Source organism: Sinocyclocheilus anshuiensis, unplaced genomic scaffold, assembly GCF_001515605.1.
Source record: "Sinocyclocheilus anshuiensis isolate Anshui unplaced genomic scaffold, SAMN03320099.WGS_v1.1 scaffold529, whole genome shotgun sequence".
Classification (NCBI taxonomy): Eukaryota; Metazoa; Chordata; class Actinopteri; order Cypriniformes; family Cyprinidae; genus Sinocyclocheilus; species Sinocyclocheilus anshuiensis.
Window position 1 is genome coordinate 2,538 of NW_015540872.1, and position 12,541 is coordinate 15,078.

Below are 12,541 nucleotides of genomic sequence, written 5' to 3' on the forward strand. Positions count from 1 at the left end.
GAGAAGTGCTCACTAACACAGATTTAGACAGATTTGTGAACAATATTTGAGAGAAATAGGCCTTTTGTGTACATAGAAAAAGTCTTAGATCTTTGAGTTCAGCTCATGAAAAATGGGGGCAAAAACAATAGTGTTGCGTTTATAATTTTGTTAAGTGTATGATGTAAAATTAACAAGAAATATGTATGATTCTGCATTATTTCTTGGTCAGTAATCAGATGTGGAAATTCGTGACACTGATCATGTCAACTCCTACATGACCTGCAGATGTTCTTGTGTACAATGATGCTGAAGATGCTCTTGGATCAGTCTCAAATCGTGCTTGAGAACATAAACATGGTCTTTCCTGTAGCTCAAAGATGTGCATGTAGCACCAGTAACACCAAGGTCATGCATGGGTTCAATTCTCAGAGAAATCAAGAACTGATCAAATCTAAATGTGTACATTGAATGCAGTGTTATACTGTCTGCCAAATGCATAAATGTGAATGAGCATCATGGTTTGAACAATTTTGTAAAGTTCATGCCAGTTTGAGAGCAAAAACATCAACTTTTCTTTAGCGTTAGACTTTTTGAACCCTACTGTATATGTTTTGCAGCTGAAATGTTGTTGTCTGATCTTTGGCTCCCTGTGGTGAGGACGTCCTGTATCACAACAAGCGAAGAGCTGACCTCTACCTGAGCTTACCCAGACTCCCTGCGGTTTATTGTGCCTAACCGAATGAGCTGGATCTTTCAGACTTCTCCACCAATCTAGGTGGTTATCATTCAAGGTGCAGTCTAAAATGTGATGCTCTAGTCCTGTTGAAACTAGTAAGTCTTATTCCCTTAACAACTGGCAACACATTCTAGATGAGTCACTGCACAGAACCAGACTGCACATTCATTTTCATTTAGCAATGGAAGCATAAGTCATGGTTTGTCAAGTGTCTCGCTGGTGCCCTGAAAGGACAAAACACTCACACAAGTCCACAAATGCTGACATATATTGTGATTTTTTTTTTTTTTACCTTGTAACTGTATTTCTGAATGGATTTACTTAGACTGTATAGTGCCTTGCTAATACAAGATAAGTTATCATGGTTTGTGGGCAAGCCATCTTGGTCTTGGTAGACTGAATCTTATTATGTTGACCTACCAGTCAATCCATTCTATACAAACATAATGATCAAAGATGGGTCACATCACTGGGATCTTCCTGTTATGAATCACCTCCCCCTTCCTTTTGTGCGACTGTCGCAACAGGATGTGAGCGGTCATCGACAGAATAGGAGGAAACGCAGAATGAGTGCATTTGAGAGTGTGGGAGAATCGAAGGAAGACATTTGGAAAACTATTTAAACGCTTCTTTTGGGATTTAGGGATTTGAGAGACTCTATTTGACCCATATTTCCCTTATTACCATTTTATCTAAGCCAAATTCCCATAACAGATAGAACATTGATAAAACTGCAATCATACAATATATAGGGACCATGATGCAGAATATAACATCAGCTGGTTTCCTCTTGCACATCATTATGCAACCACCAAAGTCAGGATGCAGCATGCTTTTATTTCCTAAATTTACATGTAGCTTCACTTTCAGATGTTTATTATTTATTTTTATAGAATTTGTTTTTGTAATGAACAGTATGGTGCTTTTTTGATTGCCTGCAGAGGTCATTGGAGACAATGGGCCTCCTGGAAAACAGAAAATAATGAAACAGCAAATTGTCATGCAGAACATACAGCAAGTTGGGCTTCAAAAAGCTACAGAGCTACGGCTTATTAGACAACATTACTCATTAAAAATCATTCCCAGTTTCCGGTAAAAATCAGAAATTCAATCACCATTAGATCATAAGTGATAATGCAGCTCAAAATGCAATTACCTTTTCATACAGAATGGTTACATTCAACTGTACAAGCAAGAAATCCCTGCATTAGAGATACACTCTTTTGTGATTAAAGATAAAAAAAAAAAAAGAAAATTAGATTTTTAAAAAGAGATTTCTATATTAAAGTAAATCACCATTTGCATTCACATTGATAAATGTAAAGATATAGCCTTCTGACACAATGAAATTAAACCCTGAATTATAGGCTCTAGATTACACAATAGACTACAAGATAGTCCTTGGTTTATGCATTAGTGATAACTGAAAATATGAAAACAGGTCACCTGTGACTTTTTGGATGCACTTCTGCTAAATCAATATAATAGGATCCTGTGAAGAATATCAGAATGGGACCTTTTGACTATCATTTTAGGAATCATCAAATCTTCAAAATCCCCTAAAAAATGTTTGCACTCATGCCCTTGAGCTTGCTACTGAGCATAACATCTCTCTAAAACGTGTCTAAAACGTACCATCACTGGCTTAATGTATGGCTGAAATTGTCTGTGACAGGAAAGAATAAAGTGAAGAGTGCAACAGAGCAATGTACCTGTAGTCTTTGTCTATAAATATAAGCCTCAGGGCTCAAGCGGAGCGTGTAATGATCTAGGTTGGGTCACCTTGCCTTGAAGCATTATTTATGCAGTTCTCTCAGGACCTCACAGAGCCCAGATCAGTCAGTTACAGTTCCTACAGGCAGCACTGAGCGCTCACTTGAATGTCACAGTCAATACAGAGTCTGACTGGTCAAGAGTGATGCCACAGACTCACGTTCATGTTTATTTTCAGAAGAGCACACATACACATTATTTCGAGTCCAGACAGGAGAGAGCCATGAGCCATCATCAGGTTAATCTCAGGATTCTCCAGGAACTGTCTTTGCAAACGTCATTTTCTTTTTTAAATTCTAGTTCTGCTAATTCTAGAGGTGTAATATTTGATCGAATTACAACTTGATTCGACTGGATTGATATTTTTACTATATGATGCAATGCATCATAGCAACACCAAGGCCTTGGGTTCAGTTCCCAAGGAATTATAAAGTACATTTGAAAACAGTGCAAGTTGCTTTGGATAAAACTGCATGAATGAAAACAGAAATGTATGAATAATTTGTTGATAATCAGTTGAATTCTGTAATTACAATGCATTGATGCATATTTGCTTGGTACATATTTTTAAGATTTAAAATGCTACTTGCTGGCTGCAAGAATGTTTAAAAATTATTTTCTGAAACTTTGTTGATGAACTGATGCTGAAGTAATATGTGTGCTAATATCTTATATTTTATATTAGGGCCCTACATGAGGAGCTGAGAAACTAGTAACGGAAAGAAAAGTACAATTACAGAGGCTGATATAGCAACATGTTCATTATTTATTAAGGAGAGACAATTTGGTCTCTCATCTTTTGTGGACTGATGTTCATGTAATATGTTTACAGGTAGTTAATAAAAATCAAATCAACAGTGTGTCTCAGCTGTGAATCTTTCATCTGAGAAAAAGCCTATACCCGATAAGCCTCTGGCTCAGACAATTTTCAAAGACACCTGCTGGTCAGAGCGAGTTTGGTCTTACTGGAGACCCCGTGATTTTGTATGACTTACAGGACACCATTATGTGAATATGAAGAATTAATGACAGGAGGCGTGAAGGTCTAGTAGCCGCCCCTGGCCAATGTGTCGTGTGGCTGAGCAGATCTACACGAGGAGCAGAGAAACTAGTAATGGAAAGAAAAGTACAGAGGCTGATATAGCAGTATGTTCATTCTTTATTTAGGAGAAAAAATTTGGTCTCATCATTTGTGGACTTCATTATTTTCTGCACTGAATCTCACTTCTGTTTGATGTTCATGTAATATGTGACTCATATGTCTATTGGTAGTTAATAAAAATCAAATCAGCAGCAGGCTCAGTTGTGAATCTTTCCTCTGAGGAAAAGACTATACCCATATGCTGAGTTTTTCCACAAAGCATATATAAATAAGTCTTCGACAAAGCCTCCAGCTCAAAAAGATTTCAAAGACACCTGCTGGTCAGAGGGGGTTTGGTCTTACTGGAAACTGAATGACTTGATTTAGGTTTCAGATAAAATATAGCTGCGGCAGCACGGTTTAAATCACTGTCAAGGATTATCCTAGTGTCAAGTTATATATAACATGATATATAAAAGGATGTAGTAGGTATATATATATATATATATATATATATATATATATACCAGCCCCGTGATTTTGTCTGATTTACAGGACAATTCGTCACCATTATGTGGAATATGAAGAATTAATGACAGGAGGCGTGAAGGTCTAGTAGCCGCCCAGAATCGCACAGCGAGCAGCACAGCGAAGTGTTGAGTGGAGTCAGTGCCGCCGAGAGGAATGAATAAACGAGGCGAAAGATTCACACAGCAGTTGAAGGAATCCTAAGGACGTTTTCATCCTCTTGGATAACGGGGTTTTCGTTAAGTTCGCCTGTACTTAAACGCGAGGATATCACAAAGCACGGTAGGTGTTTTAAACCATCACCAACATTACAACATCTGAAAGCAGCAGATAACTGTGGAGACGCGTGTGTGCTATTTCTGAGGATCTGAAAGTTTCTTAGCGGACATGGACATGTTTTACGATGACATATGGGATACATTCGATAAACAACAACAGTTTTTTTTAAGTTGTTTTGACTACCTTGTATTGAGACTTGTTAAATTTGACTGTAGGCTAATTCTATAAAAGAAACTAGGCTATCTGAAGAAACCAATTACTATTAACTTTTGGTTTAGTTTAAATTGATGACAAAAATATAATAATATGAGCATTTCACATGGCCTCATATGTCTATAGACTACAATTTCTTGGAGATGAATTACAGTAGGATTGTTGACAGGTTTGATCATCAGGTAAACATTACTGCTATCTGTTTGCATAGAACAAGGTGGGAGATGTCACGTGATTTTTGGGTGTAACCAAGTCATTTGCAATTTTGTTACGTTGTATCGTTGTTGTAACGATTTAAGCCCAGTTAATTAAAGGCTTTTTATCTTACCACGTGAGTGCCTTGGAAGTATTACGTCTACATCATTTGCAATGTGTTTTGAAAACGGAAGGCTATTTTGTTTGTTGGAAGGAAGTCTATGTTTGTGGCTGAAATGGCTAGCAATAACGGGAGCCAAGGGTTTTTACTTTTGCTTTGGTTAATTTGTGTAATCCCATTTGGCAGCTGCCAAACCTCACACATGCTCTTTGGGATTATGCGTTTGAATTCAAGCCAGCCATATTTCTCATTTTTCCCTCTTCATACTATTCCCAGGTAAAGTGATCATAAGCAAAATCAGTAGTAGGGGGCAGGGTTGTTTGCTACAATTTAAGAACTACAAAAATATGACAAAAGTGAAAATAATCAGATAAAGGTGTTCAATATGATTTTGCGTAACATGTTGGTTTGTTACTGGTGCAAGGTGGTCACCCTAGTCTAACCAGTTTGATCAAAAATTTCCTGGTCATTTTCCCACCAGATGGTAGTCCACCAGATCATCTTGGACTGACCATAAATATCCAACTTGGACTAGAAACTATTTAAAGCAAGCTACCATTGGAAGTTTTAATCTGTGATTTCATATCTGTGCAGTGCAGCTAGAGTTAGACTATTATGAAATATTCCAACCCATTCTCACAGAAAAACATAGCTATTTCACAAGGTGGCGATTTCGTATAAATTTTTGTATGATTTTTAGAAAAAACGTAAGCATGAAGGCCAGCCCCTAAGCCCACCAGTTAACATAACTGTCACTGGGGCATGAGCAGATCGTATGATAATGTACCAAACGATTGTACAAATTCAGATGAATTAGCAACCAATTAGCCAAAGCGTACAATAGTTAAGAATTGCCATGGGATTGTGTTTAATATTCAGGCTTTAACTGTTGTATGACAATGATCAGAATCCATCAGAACAGTTTTAAAAGGCTTTTAGACTGAAAGCTTCTGTCCCATGTTCTATAGGCCTAACATTTTAAGCTAAAGTAGTACTTTTTTTTAATGCATCATCCAATCATCATTAATTTTTTTTACATTTTGCCCATTATGAAAAATAACAACATTTTCATAATTCTGTTTAAATGATAATCAAATAATTATTTGCCGTGCTTTACCTGATGTCCCACTTTTGCTCAACCCACCCTACACAATTTCAGACACATGTTCTTCAGTACTCCTAATACCCCTGCAATGTGTTGTCATTCACAACACTTCTGTCACAAATCCCTGCTTCCAGAAATCGACTGGCCATTTAAACTTAAGATAGATGTCAGGAGAAATCCCTTTTAAAGCAGCCGGAGCCGTCATCCTCTGATATCTATTGCTATTCATCCTCTGGCTTTAGTTAAGACAGGCAAAGCCACTTAAAAGAAGCAGTCGCGCTGAGGAGGAGCTGATTGGCAGGTGAGGGGCTGATTTGGAGGCAGCGGGATTAGAAAAGTGTCTAAAAGAGAGGAGAAGAGAAGCTCGGTCAGGGCCTGATTCCCCCTCAGTGATTAAACTGATTAAATGCATTTACTGGGTGGAGATAAAGAAGGGTGTGGAAGGGTTGACGTGCCAACACATAGACTTTTCTCACTCTGTATTTGCTGTTTACAGCATAAAACCAATTTCACTTATCTCCATCAGAAACAATGGCTCTTTAAAACAGGCTCAGACAGTTTAAGTCAATTACACAACTTGTCAGTGTCAAAAGCTGTTGGATTTAGTCAGACTTTGTGGCTGGCAGGGGGTGAGGAAGAGCAGAACAGCACCACAGGTGTAGCACTTGAGTATATCAGTACACCTGTGGTGCCAGTTATAGTACAGAATATAATGCCTACTGTCTAATTATGTTCATTTATGTTCTGTTGATTCTAGGTTTCATCTACATTGTATAATTATGGTTAAATGTCTGATGGAAAAACAGCTTTACTGAACTATACTCATAGGGTTTGTTACTTTTAACATATGACACATGATAAATAAAAATATTGGTTAATTTAATAAAAAAAATATTGAAGTCTGCAGAATTGTATTTCCTTCTTTTCATGTCCTAAATGAATAAATTAAATTTCACACATTGCCCCACATGGTCTGTCTCTCTGTCAAAAACTCGTTGGTTAAAAGTCCTTTTATGTGTTGGATTATGCATTTATTTATTTATTTTTTGCTCTGGCCACAATGGGACAATCTGTCATTTACTTAGCCTCATGTTGTTTTACACCTGAATGACTTGAAAGAAGGGTGGCATGTAGAATGAGAGCTTCAATCAACATCTGCATCACTTTATTGCATTATTCCATACAATGAAAGTTAAGTCTCTTATTGTGTTTCACAAAAGAAAGTTATTCAAGTCATGCAGGTCTGGAATAAAATAAGGGTGAGTAAATGACAATTTTCATATTTGGGGGAACATTTCAAATTCAAACAGGCTCCACCACGTTAGGTTTGGGGAAAGTCAGAATTTAAGAATTGAATTGCCCCACAACAATGGAAGTTTAATTGGAATTGAAGGAAGTGGAATTTAATTAATTTCAATTCAGAAATTCAACAGGTGATGCTATTCTGCAAGTAAATTTTTCCCTGGTCAATACATTTGTTACATATAAAGAAGTATATATGTAAATTAAGAACAAATTTCTATAGATGGCATTTCAAATAAACTAAACACTCAAACAATGTTTAAAATTTCAAACAAGACTTTGTCCATAATTCTACATTTTGTCTTGTCAAAACCAACTTTTTAGTTTGAACCTGTGCTTATTGTAGTTACATTTCAGTTCATTGTAATGCCACTCCTTAGATTCAGATTTGAATAACAATTCTGCATTGTGTTTGCTACTTCAATTCAAATTCAGGAATTTAATTGGAATTTAGAAAGCATTCTCAATTGCACAACCACTATGCACTATGCACTATGCAACATGTCAGCGCATGTGCACTACCCACCAGACAATGTCTCCAACAATAAAGAGTTTCTTTGTCCAGGGCTCCACCTGTGAGCATTTGTGATGTTTCTTCCCCCGCCATGATCAATGGCGACCCAGGAGATTCCCAGATTTCAGCTTGTAAAGGCTGGGGCCATGCATTGAGGCCTCTCCTGGGCCCATCTGAAAAGCTTTTGAAGCGTCCGTATGTGGTTGAGAATGTGGATAAAGCTCACAGGTGTCTGTGTTCATTTTTACTTTCTGATGCGAGTCAGGGACCTGCACCATGCAGCGGATTGGCTAATTAGGAAGGAAAAGAGAGGAAACTAAATTTCATTTCACAATGAGGCAGTTCTGTCATTCCACGCCGCATATATGTATAGATTGGTGTCTTTGTGGGGAGTCACGGTGAAATGTCCAGGGACACGCAGAAGTCCCATATGTTCCTGTTTTTCAGCTGCAGTCAAAGCTGATCAGGGGAGCGTTTGACTGCATTCAGGTGTTACTTTGGTTCCAGAGCTGTATGCATTGTATGCTGTGTATTTTGCATACATTCATACATTTATATTATTAAAGAATTTATAGAATAGAAAACAGCATATCTAGTATCAATCCATCTATCATCTATCTCTCAATCTAAACTATATATGTATCTATCATACTCAAATCTGCTAAAACAAATATGGCTAGGCTAAAATTCTTGTTTTATGTAAAGAAAAAATGACCATTAACTCCACATTCTGAAGTCATTGTTATGGTTGCAGGCTTCCTTGTCGACGTCTGCAGCATATTGAACAATGGCCAGGTGGTGCCAGAAAGCCTTCTGTCAAAACTGCTTTGATACAACAGGATATTTAGTGTGTACTATCAGTAAGCTATGAATAATGTCCCTCCCTAATTGTTTTCTTTGACAGACCTTTTTCCGCTATGCACAAAATTAATTTCCAAGTGAAATGAGTTTTGTACATCAACGTACATCTCCCAAAGTTTAGAAGTAATTAACTTGGAATCACACTTGCGAGCCTACAAGCTAGTAAGCAAACTAAAGATGCAAAGATTGTCACCAAATAGATTTTTTATTAATTTTTATGGGATGCAGGTGTTCCAGCCTGAATGTGTGTGGAAATTCATAACAGGAGGGTGTTTTGGGGTTTTGTACTGTTGTGCTAATGGCTATGAATGTTGCTTTGTCTTGTATTCAGTCTCAACAGAACTGGATGTAGTTTAATAACTGGACATCTTTAGTTTTCCTGCCAGCGCTTTGACTGGGCCGTATCTGGTCTCTCTGGTTACCTTGACAACTATAATAGAGACTCATGTTTGCTTTCAGATTATTTGGTTGCATAAATGTTTAGACTGTTGTTTACATTGTATTGAAAGACAAGTTAACTTTTAAACCTCTAGGAACATTAAGACCAGGCTTTTTTTTCCGTTAACATGAAGGTTAATGTACTGGGACTGTTAGCAGGTGGAGGATGCTCTGTGTTGAACATGAGAACACAAGCCAGAACCCTGCTCTCTTTGTGTGCTCTCTTGTTATAGAACTGTGTTGGAGTTCAGCTGATCTGGTGTTAATCTCAGTACCTGTAAACCACAAAACTCTTGCATTTTTCTGTGGTAATCAAATTTGTTAACCCATTGCATGTTTCAAAAATGCAGTCTGTTTTTCATCATCAACCCCCAGGCTTCTTAAGGCATCAGTAATGTGATTGTCATTCATAACTATGCCATATATTTTATTTTAGTTTTTTTTTTAATTGTTCTGAAAATAGGATTGTCTGATGGGTATTTTGATTCAGCACTCATCGCTTTGGCCACATTATAAAATGCACCAATATTAAAAGTCTGGCTGATTATATTTGTTATGGATAACAGCAATGTTAAAATTCCACACTCTTTTGTCTTAACAAATTCAAAATAACCACTATGACTGAAACGAAAGAAGGAGAATACACTAAAAAATAAAATTAATAAAAAAGGTAAATTTAGGTAAAATTTGATCATTAACATAATATTGTCCACAGCCTTGGCTGTTCTGACTCGCAGTGTTATTTTGGAAAAAATCACCATGACTGAAAATTATGCTAGAGTACCAATATGTAAAAAAATTTTCAATTTTTCATATAAAAACACAACACCATGAACAACAGCATAAAGAGTCAAATTACCCAAATGTAATTTCTAAAACCTTATCTCTGTGTTTGGTTTTCAGCTGAATGAAAACTTTATTTTGGTTTTGTGTTTCTGTAAAAAAATCTTTTTGGTGCATACAGTACTTTTGCCTTCATCTGTCATCAGTCTCTCCACGAACCTCTGCACTGGCTCAGTAATTTACCCTGCCTCCATAATTGTCCATTTTTATGTAACCTGTAAATCTGAAAATGGCAGGACTCACATTATCCCACAAGAATATTTCATCCGCACAGTCTCTCTCTCTCTCTCTCTCTCTCTCTCTCTCTCTCTCTCTCTCTCTTTTTCTGTCTATCTGCACTTGTTTTTTTTTTTTTACAGCATTGTTCTCAATATGTATAGATGTCTTGTTTAGCTCTCCAATGAAAAAATGTTTTCTTTAATTCCAATCTGACACCCCTTGTGGACTAAAGTGATGTTATAAATAACAAATAGCACATCCAAAACTCCATATGCTTGAAATAAAAGGAGAAAGAAGAGGATTAGGGGTGAGGAACTGCTCTCCACAATTCATTAGACATGCTGCTTTACTGCTGTTCACCGTGTCCTACTGTGCACTAATAGAAGCTGAGCTTCGTGTTGGTGAAGAGAGACTCTTTGTAATGATCATTAGGCCCAGATGGCTTGATTGTTGTGAGGGATGTGTTGCAGACCAATATTAGACAAGAAATAGCGGAGGTGCAATTTCAGTCATAGTTGTACATTCACTGCGATGATGATTATTGATTTTTATGGTACTGCGGCCTTCAATTACGTACCCAATCTAATGTTTCGAATTTGCTTTCATGAGGTGGCATGAACTCTCTCCCAGAGGCCATTTATTGGGTAGATGCTGTTTGCTGTGAGGCTGTGCGAACTGAAGTCAGAGCTGCTGTTTTCGACCAGTGCAGTAATAAATCACTCTGACTCCCTCAGGAAGTTTGAACATCTCAGACAATGAAAAATTGGGAAGAAATCTGGCCATGCAGTAAATAAGTTGGAGAGTCTGTGCCTACACTTTTTCCCTTTAGGTATTGCCTCGTTGACTTTCCAGGTGTCTCATGGTTGCTAGTTCTGTCACGATTTCGGTGGGGTCTACTTGGGCTTTGTTATCATGGAGCACATGGCCTTTTGTTTTGACGGCTTGCCATGTGCTCTGCTGTCATCCTGGTGTTCACCCCGCCCCTCTCGTTATCCCTGTTAGCTAATTCTCCCTTCTCACCTGCACCTCGTTTACATAGCCTTAGATTTTGTCTCTGGCTTACCCCCTTTAAGAGGCTACACCGTTATTCTCATGGTGGTGGATCACTTCTCTAAGGCGGTTCATTTCGTGCCCCTACCTAAACTCCCCTCTGCCAAGGAGACAGCCCAACTGGTAATTGACCACGTCTTCCGGATCCATGGTCTTCCGGTTGACGTGGTCTCTGATAGGGGTCCCCAGTTTGTCTCCCGTTTTTGGCAGGAGTTTGGTCGACAGATCGGGGCCTCTACGAGTCTGTCGTCCGGTTTTCACCCCCAGACCAACGGACAGTGTGAACGAGCCAATCAGGATCTCGAGCGAGCTCTCCGCTGCCTGGCGTCCCGCAATCCTGCCTCTTGGAGCCAACAGCTCACGTGGATTGAGTATTCCCATAATACTCTCCCAGTAGCATCCACAGGTATGTCACCTTTTGAATGTTCTGTTGGCTATCTACCTCCCTTGTTTCCCTCTCAGGAACCCGATGCGGCTGTACCGTCTGCCCTAGCCTTTGTCCGGAGATGTCGTAGTGTCTGGAGGAAGGCTAGGAAGGCCTTGGTCCAGGCCTCCAGACGGACCAAAGCAGCGGCCGATCGTCACCGGATTCCAGCGCCCCGCTATGTCTGTGGTCAGAAGGTATGGCTGTCTACCAAGGACCTGCCTCTCAAGGCTGTCTCTCGCAAGTTAGCGCCTAGGTTCATTGGTCCATACCAGATCACCAAGGTCCTCAATCCAGTGGCGGTACTGGCGGTACGGCCTCCCTCTCTTGGTCGGGTGCACCCTGTTTTTCATGTATCCAGGGTCAAGCCTGTGTTGCCTGTGTTCAGCCCCTGCCCCCCCTCCCCCTCGTCTAGTGGATGGCTCTCCTGTCTATTCTGTTAGGAGATTACTAGATGTTCGTCGTCGTGGCAGGGGTTTCCAGTACCTGGTGGACTGGGAGGGTTCCGGCTTGGGATATTCTGGATCAGTCGCTGATCGAGGACTTCCGCCGGACACAAGGTAAACCCCCCCCTTGAGTCGCCTGGTGGCGTTCCTTGCGCGGGGGGGGGGGTACTGTCACGATTTCGGTGGGGTCTACTTGGGCTTTGTTATCATGGAGCACATGGCCTTTTGTTTTGACGGCTTGCCATGTGCTCTGCTGTCATCCTGGTGTTCACCCCACCCCTCTCGTTATCCCTGTTAGCTAATTCTCCCTTCTCACCTGCACCTCGTTTTGTCCTCATTATTCTTCCCTTTATCTGGCCCTCTTGAATGCTATCTTGTGTCAGTCCGTAATATGTTGTGCAGCAGCTTAGATCGTCTCTGTCCATGCTGTG

General features: G+C 39.3%; 1 protein-coding gene across 3 annotated transcripts in view; it reads left to right on the forward strand.

The window, feature by feature from the left end:
• Positions 1–4,104: 4,104 nt before the first annotated feature.
• LOC107688157 (tetraspanin-18-like) overlaps positions 4,105–12,541 on the forward strand; it is a 32,566-nt gene continuing 24,129 nt past the window's right edge. For 2 of the 3 annotated variants that reach the window (XM_016485738.1, XM_016485740.1), the window contains exon 1: positions 4,105–4,382. The gene's annotated coding sequence lies outside the window, so the exon portion shown is untranslated. Of the gene's footprint in view, positions 4,383–8,291; positions 8,350–10,351; positions 10,354–12,541 lie in introns of those variants that run through there. The other variant, XM_016485739.1, reaches the window with a different exon arrangement.